Here is an 18,005-nt window from a genome sequence, read left to right on the forward strand (position 1 = left end):
TAAAAACAATGACATAATCACGAATCGGATCAAAGAAAAAACATGAGGCGGATGCCTCATGTTTTTTCAGGATGCAAATCAATGTTTATAGGGTGTAAAATGTCAGAGGGTGTATCGGTTCAGCAAACGATTCCCGTGTGTACAGGGTGTCTCAAATACGTCACAAGGTAGGGGGACTCTATCGTTTTTGCGTGCGATCGTATTTTTCGTGTGTTTTGACCGTTTTTGTGCGTTTTCGACCGTTTTCAACCGCATTTTGTGCGTTTTCGATCGTTTTCCATATGTTTTCGACCATTTTTCGTTCGTTTTTGACCATTTTTCTTGTGACCGTTTTACGTGTTACCGTTTTCCGTACGTTTTTCGTGCGTTTTTAACTATTTCCCCAACATGTGTGTGTGTGTGTGTGTGTGTGTGTGTGCACAGGATGTTTTATTTAAGGAACATGGTAGGGGGCTCTATCGTTTTAGCGTATTTCAATGTTTACACGTTGTAAAATGTCAGGAAGTGTATCGTTTCAGCGAACGATTCCCGTGTGTACAGGGTGTCTCAAATACGTCACAACGCTGTATCGCTTTTGTGTGCGACTGCTTTTTTCGTGTGTTTTCTACCGTTTTCGACCGTTTTCAACCGTTTTTCGTGCGTTTTCGATCGTTTTCCGTATGTTTTCGATCGTTTTTCGTTTTTGACCATTTTTCGTGCAACTTTTTCGCGTGCGATTCCCCAACATGTGTGTGTGTATACGGTGTTTTATTTAAGGAACATGGCGATGGGGCTCTATCGTTTCAGCCTATGATTCTCCAATGTATACAGGGTGTCTCATCATTTATTAAAAAACTACTTTTCTGACTCATTTATGCTTTGGAGCTCCAGACCTCATAGCGGAACCTTGTGGAATACCCCTGACTAGAGGTAGATGTGTGTAAAAGATATAATATGAGAAGAAGGTGATGACATCAGTGTAAAGTAGAGAAAAAATCAGTGCTTTTTGGGGAAAAAATAACGAAACAGCATTACATATGATTGACCCGCTGGGCACCGAATTAGGTTTTTAGAGTTAAGCATATCTATTAGAACATGTGAGCCACAATAAGTCCTTGCGGGTTGCGATGGGGACTCACTGTGGAGGTAACGATTCCATGTGTGTCAAAAGGACACAGAGTTTCGTCAACTAAGGTACCATCAACAGCTTGAATGACTGTAGGTAAAAATGTATATAGGGTGTCGTTTGAGACAGAATGGTATTTAGCATACCCTTCGTATACGCTGTGTGTGCAGAAATTTGAATCCGGAAAATGGATTTCGTACAAAGTCCTGATGCAGGACCATGTATTGTTATTTACATGTTGGCTTTTGATAGCGATTTGTAGCGAGTTATCTCGTATAACTTCCTGTTGCTGTGTATGTGTGATGATATGAAATTCATTTGTGCGCGAGTTTGGTGAAGTAAAGTATTCATTTGGTAGAAGTGAAAAACACAGAGGATAATTTGAGGTGGGTTAGATTTTTATTTTAATTATATTACCAAGGTTCGTGACATAAATTGAGGTATAGGAATATTCTGAACATAAATATTTAAATTGATTGATTGAAATCATAAGTAACATTTTTTGTATTCCAAGAGTGGATAATAATTGAAAAGTTGTTGAAAAACAACAAAAAACTATGAAAAACAACCAACTGAAAGGAGTTTTCATGATAATAATAATCAGTCTTTTTGATTGGTTTATTTGAATTTGGGAGATAGTAATAATAAAAGGTAAAAGTATTCAAAATCACACACTACAAATCAAAACATTTTTTATATTTCCAGTTACAATAATTTCAACACAGAGTGTCAACAACAACAAGTCTTATAAATCGGTTTTTAAAAATTACACAACGAAAATGTCGAGGTGTACATTTTTTTCAATAATTTCACTACAAAATTATACAGAGTGACACCAACAAGTCTTGTAAATCAGTTTAAAGAACCACAAAAAATGTTAGAGTGTACAATTAACAACATTTTTCAATAACTCCTCAACAAAATTATACAGAGTGACACAACAAACCTTGTACATCGGTTTTTGAACTCCTCTATAAAATTTATAACATCAATATAAAAATTATACAGATTGACAAAAATAGGTTTGTAAAAATTTTTTTTTTGGAAATCCCATCATGTCTGAAAATTGAAAAAATCATCAACATATTGAGAGTGTGCGATTTCGAAATGTTAATATTGTAGATATTTGAGTCATACGAAGAAAGGTGTGGATATATGTGGGTGTATTTGTTAACACTGTACACCTTGATGGAGAATTGATAATATTTGAATAAAACAAAACATAATATTGTTTTTATTGGTCAACATCAATCTTTGAATGGATAATAAAAAGTGTTTTCGGCTACATGGCGAGTTTTTATTCAAACTCTTATATCTAGTTTTTCCAAATATTTATATAATTCTAGTCTTGCTTGGGCTGTAGTATATGCAGCCAGCACAACGTTAACAGTTGGGAGAGGCTTATAAGCTTCATCTTTGGAAGTCCAATTGACAATTAAAGTGTTTTCATTCACTGGAAAAATGCTGTTCACTACAATGAATGGTTTTGATAACATGTCAAAAAGTTCAGCAGCCTCAGAAACTATGGAAGTTTTTTGTTGGTTTTCCCTTTGACCTAATTTTCCCCAAAAACTTGTTATAACACTTTTGCCAATTTGTCGACGTCCTGGATCGAATTCAATTTTTTTGGCACACAAGGTAACACCCTCTTTGTCATAGTAATCTTGAATATATTTTTTTTTTGTTGTTCTGATATACAATCGGAGGGCCAACCTGAAGTTTGTTGTTTGATTTTCAAAAATTTGGAAATATATTCAGAAAATAGACCGCCTGACTTGATAGCAGGGTCATATTGTACAACTTTGTATTTCCAGATTTCATAGATTTCCATGAGTTTGTACCCTTTTTCCGTAGCTTTTAAAACCTCATCTATCACCCAAGTACCGGAGAGAGCCCGTTCTTCTTCACATATGTTACATTCAACAGCCATATGTTCACAACATAATCGACAAAGGGGAAACATCAATTTGCCATTTATTTTCACCGGTAATACGGGGTGATATAGGTTTTGAGGAGGAAGAACTTTACATTTTATAATTCCATCAACGTCATTTGAATTCAAAGTATTACATTCTTCCCCAACAAAAACTCCGGGTGTCCTACAGGGTACTTTCCGTATTTATTTATGAATGGATATAGGCTGCACACATCGACGTACTTGATTTTTTCACCTTCTTTACATTTGTAATATAATTTCGTAGCATCAGTTCGGCCACCATAGAAAGCATCACGGGGATTCAAAGGTAATTGAGCGAGTAAAGGGTGTTTTTCGGTGAAAATACACAATTCTGGATTTTCCAAAAGCTCTTTTCGAAAAGAACAATCCCATTTTTCTATGACTTCATAGTCAAGTTGTCGCAAACGTGCAGTTTTCGCCAAGGTTGCCTCAAAACGCATTTCTATAGTAACAGTAGGGTCTTCGAAAGTGTGGTCATTGCGTTTGTATTTTATACATTTAGGACATCCGTGGAAATAACAACCATGAAACTCGAAAATTTGTTTTGTTTTCTCATAGAAACCATCCACTTTCATATTGAATATGGATGCTTCAGACCCTCGACCAGCATGCTGAATCTTAATACTTTTTTGTCTTCCTTCCCACAGCAGCCATTGGACGGCTATTTTCGACTGATTGTCACACCATCTATATCTATTTTTAGGTATGAGACCTATGGTATTGGGTTTCAAAAAGTTTCTCCTGAATATTTTGTTACACGTCCCTGATAATGTAATGGCCTCTGTGAAAGGATCCACGCCGTCTTCTTGTATCATCACTTCTCTGAACTTGAGACATGCTCGAGACAATATATCCACATCACTTTGACAATATTCCACCAGTTCTTTCTGAAAGTCAAAGACATAGCCTTGTTCAGATAATTGTTTATGCCATTCAATGAGTTGTTTTTTAGGGTCCTTGTCTTCTTCGAGATTCTGATTGCTTGTGCGAAGTGATAAAACGGATCTCCATGTTGATGGTAATCTTTGCGCATCATCCCTCATAATATAATGAACAAGAGGGATGATGCGCAAAGATTACCATCAACATGGAGATCCGTTTTATCACTTCGCACAAGCAATCAGACCGCTCAACTTCAGAGGCAAAACTCGGTACATGACAATACAGGTACAATAACAGAGACAGGAGAGGCAGCTCAGGTAATAAGACCAAAACAGGTAGTCGAACAAACACAGGTAGTGGCAGCAACGCAGGTAAAGGGAAACATCCATCCCTATAAATTGAGACACAGAGTTCGAAGTAATCAGTCTAGTTGAAAAAACCAGACATCACCAGAAGATGGCAAATGAGACTTTGCCGAAACGTTGTGAAAATAATCCTTATGGGGAGAAAATACACAGAACACGGAGCGAAACCCGAGAAAACAGCTCATCATATATATATATATATATATATATATATATATATATATATATATATATATATATATATATATATATATATATATATATATATATATATATATATATATACTAATATTCGGTAATTTCTAAATATCGGTTAAAACACTTTCGAGAAAATAATCACATGACATCTTTAGACCACGCCCACTTTTTATCTTTATAAAAATGATAGCGCGCTAGGGATGAGCTCATTGTGCGCTTACAGTACCTTCTGATAAGATCGCGCTTCGAGTAGAATTTTAAATTTCTCAAAAATTTCTAAAAATGGAGACATTTTTAATTGTTAAAGATACGGTGAAGAAAATTCGTAAATTCAATTTGGCTGGTAGAACTTTAGAGTTCAAACTCAAACCCGCACCCAAGGGTGTAGATCCTCTTATTTGGACGAAAAATAGCATAAAAGAGATTGTACAAGAAGTAACACAAGATGCAGAAGTTACGGACCAAGTCGGTTTTACATTTTGCTCGAAAGAGTTTAGTCGAGGTGAAGGATGGTTACAATTCAAGCCCGTTTTCGAAGTATCGTATGAGGACATATGGAATATGATATGCTCTGTTTATCAGTCGAACACGACAGGTTTAGACACTGAGACTTTTTGTCTTGGAGCTACTACTGTGAAAATGCCCAAAGGTCAAGGAAAATATAATACATTTGACGAAGAATGTGCCAAACGACACGGAATTATAGTGATTGAAAATAATGACCATCTTTGTCTTGCTAGAGCTTTGGTGGTTGCTAAAGCATATGCAGACAAAGCCACAGATAAGAAAAAAATCCGAGAAGTCATGAATGTGCAAACGTGTCTTACCCTAGATTTGTTTGAGAAGAGTGGTGTGGATATACCTAAAGAGGGTGGCGGCATAGGCGAACTCAAAAAAATCCTGGATTATTTGTCAGATTACACAATCACAGTATATGAATATGGAAATAAAGGTCGCACTATTATTTACGAGGGTCACATCACAATAACCACTACAATGTAATAGTTTCGCTGACTGCTGCATTCTGTTGTAAGAATTACTGTGAAGCATGCCACGTACCCTTCGATCATAAGGAGAAACACAAGTGTAACCAAACTTGTCCAGCATGTCAGCAAAGCCCACCCTGACACAACGAAAAGAAAATATTATGTACCGCTTGTAACAGAGGTTTTAGGGGCCAAGAATGTTTTGACAATCATAAAACTGCCAAGATCTGTGAACAGATAAGGTGTTGTGAAAAGTGCCTTGAAACTGTTCCTAAAAACAGACAACATGTTTGTGGGGAAGTTTTTTGTAAACTATGTAAAGAATTCAAAGCTACTCCACACAAATGCTTCATGTCTGTGGATAATGGCAAACCATCAATGTCAAGAGTACTTTTCATATTTTACGACCTGGAAAGTACTCAAGAAGAAATATTATCAGATGGATCTTTACGACATAAACCCAATCTGTGTGTATATCAACAACACTATGAAAATTGTCTGGGTACAAACATAACAGCATGCTGTTGTGGTGTCAGAAAACAAGTTTTGAAGATACAACCTGTGGACCGGTTCATGGAGTACGTAATGAATCAACGTGTACAATTCAAACAAATTATTGTTGTTGGGCATGCCTCAGGTCTATATGACAACCAATTCCTTTTGTTGATGTCTGTAGAAAATGTGAAATTTATCGACTCGCTCAATTATTTCCCGATGCCTTTAGCTAAATTACCCAAGGCTTTTGGGCTGGATGGTGTAAAGAAGGGTTACTTCCCACACCTTTTCAATAAAGCTGAAAACTGGAATTATGTTGGACCACTACCTGCTCTAGGATATTATGACCCAGAATCAATCAAATATACAACCAATCTCGAAGAAGACAAGGACCCTAAAAAACAACTCATTGAATGACATAAACAATTATCTGAACAAGGCTATGTCTTTGACTTTCAGAAAGAACTGGTGGAATATTGTCAAAGTGATGTGGATATATTGTCTCGAGCATGTCTCAAGTTCAGAGAACTGATGATACAAGAAGGCAGCGTGGATCCTTTCACAGAGGCCATTACATTATCAGGGACGTGTAACAAAATATTCAGGAGAAACTTTTTGAAACCCAATACCATAGGTCGCATACCTAAAAATAGATATAGATGGTGTGACAATCAGTCGAAAATAGCCGTCCAATGGCTGCTGTGGGAAGGAAGACAAAGAGGTATTAAGATTCAGCATGCTGGTCGAGGGTCTGGAGCATCCATATTCAATATGAAAGTGGATGGTTTCTCTGAGAAAACAAAACAAATTTTCGAGTTTCATGGTTGTTATTTCCACGGATGTCCTAAATGTATAAAATACAAACGCAATGACCACACTTTCGAAGACCCTACTGTTACTATAGAAATGCGTTTTGAGGCAACCTTGGCGAAAACTGCACGTTTGCGACAACTTGACTATGAAGTCATAGAAAAATGGGAGTGTTCTTTTCGAAAAGAGCTTTTGGAAAATCCAGAATTGTGTATTTTCACCGAAAAACACCCTATACTCGCTCAATTACCTTTTAATCCCCGTGATGCTTTCTATGGTGGCCGAACTGATGCTACGAAATTATATTACAAATGTAAAGAAGGTGAAAAAATCAAGTACGTCGATGTGTGCAGCCTATATCCATTCATAAATAAATACGGAAAATACCCTGTAGGACACCCGGAGTTTTTGTTGGGGAAGAATGTAATACTTTGAATTTAAATGACGTTGATGGAATTATAAAGTGTAAAGTTCTTCCTCCTCAAAACCTATATCACCCCGTATTACCGGTGAAAATGAATGGCAAATTGATGTTTCCCCTTTGTCGATCATGTTGTGAACATATGGCTGTTGAATGTACTCAACATATGTGAAGAAGAACGGGCTCTCTCCGGTACTTGGGTGATAGATGATGTTTTAAAAGCTTTGGAAAAAGGGTACAAACTCATGGAAATCTATGAAATCTGGAAATACAAAGTTGTACAATATGACCCTGCTATCAAGTCAGGCGGTCTATTTTCTGAATATATTTTCAAGTTTTTGACAATCAAACAACAAACTTCAGGTTGGCCCTCCGATTGTATATCAGAACAACAAAAAAATAAATATATTCAAGATTACTATGACAAAGAGGGTGTTACCTTGTGTGCCAAAGAAATTGAATTCCATCCAGGACGTCGAGAAATTGGCAAAAGTGTTATAGCAAGTTTTTGGGGAAAATTAGGTCAAAGGGAAAACCAACAAAAAACTTCCATAGTTTCTGAGGCTGCTGAACTTTTTGACATGTTATCAAAACCATTCATTGTAGTGAACAGCATTTTTCCAGTGAATGAAAACATTTTAATTGTCAATTGGACTTTCAAAGATGAAGCTTATAAGCCTCTCCCAACTGTTAACGTTGTGCTGGCTGCATATACTACAGCCCAAGCAAGACTAGAATTATATAAATATTTGGAAAAACTAGCTATAAGAATTTTGTATCACGACACAGATTCAGTTATTTATATTTCACGTCTCGGAATGTATGATGTACCTTTAGGTAGTTTTTTAGGTGAAATGACTGATGGATTGTCTGAATATGGAAATGGTAGCTACATAACAGACTTCGTCTCTGGTGGTTCAAAATTATACGCATATCGTGTATATTCCCCAACGCGAAATAAAAGATTTGATCTAATCAAAGTCGAAGAGATCACCTTGAATTATAACACGTATAAGCAAGCTAATTTTGAAAAACTCAAAGACATGGTTATCAACGAAAACGCTTGCGACGAGTATATAACAACAAAAAATATTTTAAGGAATCATGATCACTCTGTCATCACAAAAGATGTAACAAAAGTCTTTCTAACCAAGTTTACCAAACGAAAACGTGTTGAAAATTCCGATTCTATACCTTATGGATATAAAAAAATGAAACAATTCAATTGAAATTACCAATATTTGAATAAAAACTCACCATGTAGCCGAAAACACTTTTTATTATCCATTTAAAGATTGATGTTGACCAATAAAAACAATATTATGTTTTGTTTCATTCAAATATTATCAATTCTCCATCAAGGTGTACAGTGTTAACAAATACACCCACATATATTCACACCTTTCTTCGTATGACTCAAATATCTACAATATTAACATTTCGAAATCACACACTCTCAATATGTTGATGATTTTTTCAATTTTCAGACATGATGGGATTTCCAAAAAAAAATTTTTACAAACCTATTTTTGTCACTCTGTATAATTTTTATATTGATGTTATAAATTTTATAGAGGAGTTCAAAAATCGATGTACAAGGTTTGTTGTGTCATTCTGTATAATTTTGTTGAGGAGTTATTGAAAAATGTTGTTAATTGTACACTTTAACATTTTTTGTGGTTCTTTAAACTGATTTACAAGACTTGTTGGTGTCACTCTGTATAATTTTGTTGAGGAATTATTGAAAATCATTCTGAATTGTATACCCTAACATTTTATAGTGGTTCTTTAAACTGATTTACAAGACTTGTTGGTGTCACTCTGTATAATTTTGTAGTGAAATTATTGAAAAAAATGTACACCTCGATATTTTCGTTGTGTTGTTGTTGACACTCTGTGTTGAAATTATTGTAACTGAAAATATAAAAAATGTATTAATTTGTAGTGTGTGATTTTGAATACCTTTACCTTTTATTATTACTATCACTCAAATTCAAATAAACCAATCAAAGAGACTAATTATTATTATCATGAAAACTCCTTTCAGTTGGTTGTTTTTTATAGTTTTTTGTTGTTTTTCAACAACTTTTCAACTATTATCCACTCTTGGAATACAAAAAATGCTACTTATAATTTCAATCAATCAATTTAAATATTTATGTTCAGAATATTCCTATACCTCAATTTATGTCACGAACCTTGGTAATATAATTAAAATAAAAATCTAACTCACCTCAAATTATCCTCTGTGTTTTTCACTTCTACCAAATGAATACTTTACTTCACCAAACTCGCGCACAAATGAATTTCATATCATCACACATACACAGCAACAGGAAGATATACGAGATAACTCGCTACCCGACGGATTTCTTATCAAAAGCCAACACGTAAATAACAATACATGGTCCGGCATCAGGACTTTGTACGAAATCCATTTTCCGGATTCAAATTTCTGCACACACAGCGTATACGAAGGGTATGCTAAATACCATTCTGTCTCAAACGACACCCTATATACATTTTTACCTACAGACATTCAAGCTGTTGATGGTACCTTAGTTGACGAAACTCTGTGTCCTTCTGACACACATGGAATCGTTACCTCCACAGTGAGTCCCCATCGCAACCCGCAAGGACTTATTGTGGCTCACATGTTCGAATGGATATGCTTAACTCTAAAAACCTGATTCGGTGCCCAGCGGGTCAATCATATGTAATACTGTTTCATTATTTTTTCCCCAAAAAGCACTGATTTTTTCTCTACTCTACACTGATGTCATCACCTTCTTCTCATATTATATCTTTTACACACATCTACCTATAGTCAGGGGTATTCCACAAGGTTCCGCTATGAGATCTGAAGCTCCAAAGCATAAGTGAGTCAGAAACGTAGTTTTTTATTAAATGATGAGACACCCTGTACACATTGAAGAACCACAGGCTCAAACGATAGAGCCCCATTGCCATGTTCCTTAAATAAAACACCCCATACACACACATGTTGGGGAATCGCACGCGAAAAAGTCGCACGAAAAATGGTCAAAAACGAAAAACGATCGAAAACATACGGAAAACGATCGAAAACGCACGAAAAATGGTTGAAAACGGTCGAAAACGGTAGAAAACACACAAAAAAAGCGGTCGCACACAAAAGCGATACAGCCTTGTGACGTATTTGAGACACCCTGTACACATGGGAATCGTTTGCTGAAACGATACACTCCCTGACATTTTACAACCTGTAAACATTGAAATACGCTAAAACGATAGAGCACCCTATCATGTTCCTTAAATAAAACACCCTGTACAAACACACACACACACATGTTGGAGAAATAGTCAAAAACGCACGAAAAACGTAAGGAAAACGGTAACACGTAAAACGGTCACACGAAAAACGGTCAAAAACGAACGAAAAACGGTCGAAAACATACGGAAAACGATCGAAAACGCACGAAAAACGGTTGAAAACGGTCGAAAACGCACAAAAACGGTCAAAACACACGAAAAATACGGTCGCACGCAAAAACGATAGAGTCCCCCTACCTTGTGACGTATTTGAGACACTCTGTACACACAGGAATCGTTTGCTGAATCGATACATCCTCTAACATTTTACACCCTATAAACATTGATTTGCACCCTGTATGACGTTTTTTTCCGCCTCATGTTTTTTTATTTGATCCGATTCGTGATTATGTCATTGTTTTTATAACAGACACTCTTCCAACTTATCAGTACGCGCTTAACAACCACAACCCATATCTACCAACTATTCGCATTCACTTTCAATATACCTCGCTAGCGATGAGATTATACTCAAAAGCTACGATACCAAACGTCCCGCGTTCAACTCCTCAACAAAACTTTTTTTATAACGTATTACCTACCCGCTTATTCTGAATTATTCCACAGATCAAATCTCCCGCCACTATGATGCACGCTCTGCGCGTGACAATGGTTCGCCGCTCTATTGGATGCCTGACAACCTGTCTCGCGGACAATTTAGTTGTAAGCCTGGCTGGTGACGTCACTGTTCGTCACTGGTACACCACGGTTGGATGCCTGGCTGTCTGTCTCGCTCCGGCTGTCTGTCTCGCTCAATCGGGGCCGAGTCTACTAAGAGCCTTCAGAACTTTTGGTCAAAATTGCGTGTGTGTAATCGAAAAATTTCATTTTTCATTTCAAAACCGAAAGATTTCGTTTCCCAAGCTATTTGTACGTACTTATGATTATTTCAAAAAGTATTCGAAACTTTTGGTTGAAATTGCGTGTTTTTGCAAACGAAAAATTCCATATTTTCTCAATTCGAAATATCTCGTTTTTCGTAAAATGTTTTGAAAATTTTTGCTCAAAATTGTGAGTGTAATCAAAAAAATTCCATTTTTCATTGCAAAACCAAAATATTTCATTTTCCGTAAAATGTCTTCAAAATTTTTGTTAAAAATTGTGTACTACAGTGTTGATGTAATCGAAAAATTCCATTTTTCATTTCAAAATGGAAAGATTTCGTTTTCCAAGGGGTTTGTTCTCACTTGTGATTATTTCAAAAAGTATTCAATTTTTTTTTTAAATATGTGTTTTGAAATTTGAAATACAAAATATCTCGTTTTCCGTGAAATGTTTTAAAATTTTTACTCGAAATTGCATGTGTTTGTGCAGATGAGAAATTTCATTTTCTTTCAATTCTGAATACGAAATATCTCGTTTTCCGTAAAAAGCTTTCAAAATTTTTGTTCAAAATTGTGTACTACAGTGTTGATTCAATCGAAGAATCTCATTTTACATTACAAACCCGAAATATTTCGTTTCCCAAGGTGTTTGTACGTACTTATAATTATTTCAGAAAGTATTCAAAATTTTTGTTCAAAAGTGTATGTGTGTGTGTGCGTGTGCAATTGCATGCGTTTGTGCAAATAAAACATTTTATTTTCCATTTCAAAACCAAAATATTTCGTTTTCTAAGATGTGTTTACGTATTTATAATTATTTCAGACAGTTTTCAAAATTCTTGCTCAAAATTGTGTGTTTTTCATTTCAAAACCAAAATATTTAGTTTTCCGTAAAAAAATTTAAAAATTTTAATTCAAAATTGCGTGTGTGCAAACGAAAAATTTCATTTTCTCTCGATTCGAAATATGGAAAAATTTCATTATCATTCAATTTGTTCAATTTTTTGTTGTAGATGGATCTAAACAAAATTAACGGAATTTCTCTTGTAGACACAGAGAATAAGAAACCTGTGGAGAAATTACAAAATCTTCCTCTAGGAGAGCCGCAGAAAATTTTCTCAGCCCAAATCGTGCAGACGAAATTTGGAAAGACAGTACTGCTCGAGTTGGAGAAGCATATAACTTTTCTACCGCAGAGAGTTACAAAGACCTACGAGGGATTCATAAATCATTTCGGAAAAGAGGAGTACGCCATCGTGTTCAGAGGACTGATTAATACAGGGAAAGCCAATTCTGCAACATCTTTCGGAATCGTAGAAAATTGAGGTTAGTATTGTTGTTTTTCATTTGTTTTTTTTTGAAAGTGGTTAGATGGGTGATTTGAAATTAATTTTTCTTCTTCATTTTTCCAGATAGTTATATACCCTCCGCCCCTCAGTACAACAGAAACATTTTTCGTCAAGCTTTCCTTTGAGGATCATCTCCGTTCATCGCTTCACCACATTTGACCAAGGTTCAAGTTTCCTACAGTTCTTCTACAGAGTAATACTTCAAGCTTTCTTTTGCAGCGTTCAGCAAGCATCCATTTGTGTATTCGTCGCAGGAATTTTTTTTTGTAAGTTGAAAATGGTGTTTTCAAAAACTTTATCGCAAATTGATAAATTGCTTGAAGTAATTAAACAAAATTATTCAAGTTCCCTTGCACGAACGTCGTTGAATTTGATTGGTAGGCATATTAAAAAATGTGAGTTGGAAATGAAAAAAATTAAATTTTCAGTGAGAGAAAAAAAGAAAATTATTAGTAAAATTGGGGAATTGAAACGCATTAGATGTATAATAAATGTTATGAAAAACGATAAGTATATTGGATCAGGTTTGAAACAAAGCAGTAGAGTTGAAAGGGAAAATGTAAATGCAATTTTTCGAGGTAGAGTGAGGACAGGTCTAATTATAAATTTAGCGCACAAAGAAGTCCGAAAATTTTTGAGTGATGCACATTTTCTTTTCAAATCTAGAATTTCCAAAATTTTGAAGGAGATGCAATGCCTCAAAGTGAACAAGACATTGTTGGGGGATTTCATCAAAACATCGAATGACGGGGAAATTATCGATAGAAAATATTTCCATACTCGTAATGAAATCATTGATTTGGGGACAAATTTGTCTGCTTGGTACAACGAACATGCTGTGGATGTTATTTTGAATAAACTCGACGAATTTCAGGAAAGAGACTCTGGTTGGGCATTGAGTAAAATTCTTTTGCTTAAGGTAGCAATCAATAAATATGAAATGGGCAACGGTGCATCATTCATACGATTGCCCAAAGAAATTGCAAATAAACATGCATGGGTGAATCTTGATAATCAAGATGATGCGTGTTTCTTCAGAGCGATCGTAAGTGGTTTGTACCCTCCCAAAAGAAAGATTTCACGTGCTTATTCATATCCAAATTATGATACGGTTTCAAATATAAAGGGCTTGAAAATTCCTTTGCCAATTTGCTGCATCACAAAATTTGAAAAACAAAACGATATTTCTGTGAATGTATATAGTTTAGAAATGAATGTTGTCAAAAAAAAGACATTTCATGAAGTAGTACCTGCACGATTGGAAAGAATTCAAACCAACAGCAGAACCAGAACGAAAAGATTTAATTGCCTCCGATACTTAATGGTCTGAAAATTGGAACACCGGAAACTCTGAAAAATCGTGTGATAGTTGCGAATCCAGAGAATGTGTGGAGGAATCTGATCGAGGGTGTTTTGATCGGAGAACTGAAAGTGTGGATTTATCGTATTCGGCCAACGTATCACTTGAGCTCAAGATTCAGATAGCTGACCTAATGCCACCATCAGCTATTTTACTCAAAACAAGCTTAGAAAAGTTTTGGTTATATTTCCTTTCATCGATTTGAGATGGAATGACATTGGTCTTGGAATTGAGAAGTTTGATGTTTTTCTTTATGAGAGATGCGAGAGAAGATCTACGGGAGTCCTTGGCATGTGGGATGGAGAACAAAGTATAAGGAAAAGTTAACAAGTTTTCCCAGCTTGTTGGAGAGTTTGTATGTAAGCATTCTTCTATAATTTCGCAAAGGGCAGAGGCAGAGCAATTTCTTGCAGATTTGGGAATCCTTTTTATAATGTGACTGGATCGTTTCAATAAGGACAATTTTTAATGAAACGTAGTATTGAATGACGTATCTTCATTAGAATGAGGCACCAGAACAGAATCGACAGCTAGTGTGAAAGCTGATTCATTCAAAGAGGATTTTGTATTAGAAATTTCATGAACTCTATCATTATGAATTTTGAGACCTTTCGTTGTTTTAAAGGATTTTTCACAAATTTCACAGAATTTGTTATCAAGAGAGAGGCCATCGTTAGCAGTCATTGAAATGAATGATATACAACTACGGTTCAAAGTGAGCAAAATATGTGTTTTATATATAAAAGATATATTTCAAGAATACTTAGCTTTTAGTTGAACTGGTCCACTTGAATTGAATGATTTTTTCACTTCCTGAATTTGACGAACTTATTTTAAAATATGACAGTTGTCAGAAAATTTCTTCAAATGCGAATATTTTCCTTATTTTGATGAAAAGTGGCCGAACTGCAAATTCTGTGGATCTCTCTTATTGTTATGAATTGTCAATTATTCCGGCAGTGAAAAAAAACCAACTTTTTCACGGTGAAAAACACTTTTTTTCACGATGAAAGTTTTTTTTTGACATATATCAACTTTTTTTATCAACTTATCTAGATTATTTTCAAAACAAATGAGTGAATATAACGAACAAAAGTTTTTCTGTGATCGATGTATCAATTATTTTTCAAGTCAGCAGAAACTGGATGAACATATCGTTTTGTGTGAGAATATAAACGAGTGTAAAATTTCATTTCCAAAATTTGATCATATTGAATTCCGAACTTATGTATATAAACAAAAATGTCCTTTCGTTTTATACGCTGATTTTGAATCAGTCCTCGAAAATTGCGTGGAAAAGATTTCGGACAAATGTAGAAAATTTCAAATACATGAAGCGTTCAGTGTAGGCTACTACTTGAGATGTTCTTATGATGACAGTTCGTCCAAATTTAATAGCCATCGATGTGACGATTGCATACAATGGTTTACCGATGAAATGGCTAGCATTGCAAAATTCGTTGAGTCAAAAATCAGGAATATTGAACCGATGATATGCCCTCCTAATATTGTCACTGCCAAGATATGTCATATATGTGAGAAACCTTTTGCCGAAAAAGACATCGTCAGAGATCATTATCACTTTTCAGAGTTGTTTAGGGGATGGAGCCATCAAGCCTGCAATTTATCGTTCAAGAAGCTCTTTATCGTACCCATTACATTCCACAATTTGAGTGGATATGATAGTCATTTCATTATAAGAGATGTAGCACAAAAAGAAAGTGTGAGCATACTTCCCATCAACAAAGGAAAATATATTTCTTTCGCTAAATACGATAATGAAACTAGCATTAAATTCAGATTTATAGATTCTTATCGTTTTATGGGAGCCAGTTTCGATGAATTAGTTTCCACACTGGATGTTAAGAATTTGAAAATATTGAAGAAGGAATTTGCAGAATTGAACGAAGAGAAGTTTGAGCTTCTCACTAAGAAAGGCGTATTTCCATACGATTATGTGGACGGTGTGGAAAAACTTCTCGACAGTGAGTTACCGTCCAAAAAACATTTTTATAATAAATTAAACGATTGTGACATTGATAATGCAAAGTATGCTCATGCTCAACGCGTTTGGCATCTATTCGATATCAAAACTTTGGGGGAATACAGCGATTCATACATGCGAACTGATATATTGCTGTTGGCAGAGGTTTTTGAAAACTTTCGCGAAATTGACTTGAAAACATATGGGCTAGACCCTGCGAGGTATTATACTATGCCAGGGTACACGTAGGATTGTATGTTGAAATATACTGGTTGTATATTGCAAATTTTAAAAGACGTTGATATGGTTATGTTTGTGGAAAAGGGTATAAGGGGTGGAATTTCGGTTTGTTGTAATAGATATTCGGAAGCCAATATTAAGTATATGCCAACATATGATCCAACAAAACCATCCAAATACATAATGTATTTCGATGTAAATAACTTGTATGAGTGGGCAATGTCACAATATTTGCCATATGGAGGTTTCGAATGGGTTGATACGAATATTGATGTATCTCAAATTCCCGATGACAATCCAGAAGGATATATTTTACGAGTTGATTTGGAGTACCCTGAGGGACTTCACGATTTACACAAAGATTTTCCATTTTGCCCCGAGCACCGCGCTCCACCAAATTCCAAATTGACAAAATTGATGGCAACTCTCTATAATAAAACAGAGTATATGTTACACTATAGAAATTTGAAACAGGCCCTCGAGCATGGATTGAAATTAACTGAAATTCATAAAGTTTTGGAATTTCAACAATCTGCATGGCTGCGTCCCTATAATGAGTTGAATACTCGATTGAGGACTGCAGCCGATACGTCTTTCGAAAAAAATCAATTCAAAGTAGCCAACAACGCGATCTTTGGGAAAACCATGGAAAACATTCGGATGCACCGAATAGTGAAATTAGTGTCCTCTTACGAGGGCAGATTTGGCGCCAAAAATCTCATTTCCAGCCCTCGATTTCATAATCGTATAATTTTCGATTCAAACTTGATGGCTATCGAATTGAAAAACGCCGAACTTATATTTAATAAACCGATGTATGTAGGCATGGCAATTTTGGATTTGTCAAAAACATGAATGTTTCAATTTCATTACGAATTCATGTTACCTACTATGAGCATGGAAAAATGCAAGTTACTGTATACAGATACAGACAGTTTCATTTATGAGCTATGATGTGACGATGGGTATAAAGATATTATCAAAAAACACATTTCAAAATTTGACACTCCTGATTATTCGAGAGATAACGAGTACAACATTCCCCTTGCAAATAAAAATGTACCCGGACTCATGAAAGATGAAGCAAACGGCAAAATCATCACGCATTTCGCAGGACTGCGTTCAAAAATATACACCTACAAAGTGCAGGGTGGTAAAGTTGTTAAAAAGGCAAAGGAAGTGAAATATAACGCCGTTAAAAATAAATTGAGCTTTGAAGATTACGTAGATTGTTTGAAGAATTTCAAGCAAAAGAATATCACACAATGCACAATAAGATCATTTGTTCATAACGTTTTCAGTATAGAGCAGACAAAAATACGGACTAAGGTCCGTATGACGACAAACGTCATCTTATCTTCAAATCATTCGATACATTACCTTGGGGGCATTATATTTTGAAATAAGGTTATCATTTTTTTTTGTTCTAGTTTGAATATGCTCTACCAACGGCGGTAGAAGTCCTCCAACTTTGCAAGAATTGGTTGCCAAGAAAATTTTTGGGACTGTTGGAGATATTTATAGAATTCGTACTAATGAAAAACTAGGAATTGAAATTTGGTATTGTAGAAATATGCCAAGTACTTGTTATTTCAATATACCAAAAGAATTTAAAGAAATACTCAATGTAAATTGTATTAGAGAATTGAAGAAACAAATGAGAAAAAATTACCATTTT

General features: G+C 35.3%; 1 long non-coding RNA gene across 1 annotated transcript; it reads left to right on the forward strand.

Annotated features, from left to right (window-relative positions):
- Positions 1–11,929: 11,929 nt before the first annotated feature.
- LOC141487072 (uncharacterized) lies at positions 11,930–15,055 on the forward strand. Its single transcript, XR_012468186.1, has 2 exons — positions 11,930–12,720; positions 12,807–15,055. It is a non-coding gene; the product is annotated as an uncharacterized lncRNA (long non-coding RNA).
- The last annotated feature ends 2,950 nt before the right edge of the window (positions 15,056–18,005 follow it).

Source organism: Leptinotarsa decemlineata, unplaced genomic scaffold, assembly GCF_025532065.1.
Source record: "Leptinotarsa decemlineata unplaced genomic scaffold, Ldec_3_MD MMD2_tig00078360_RagTag_RagTag, whole genome shotgun sequence".
NCBI classification, from domain to species: domain Eukaryota; kingdom Metazoa; phylum Arthropoda; class Insecta; order Coleoptera; family Chrysomelidae; genus Leptinotarsa; species Leptinotarsa decemlineata.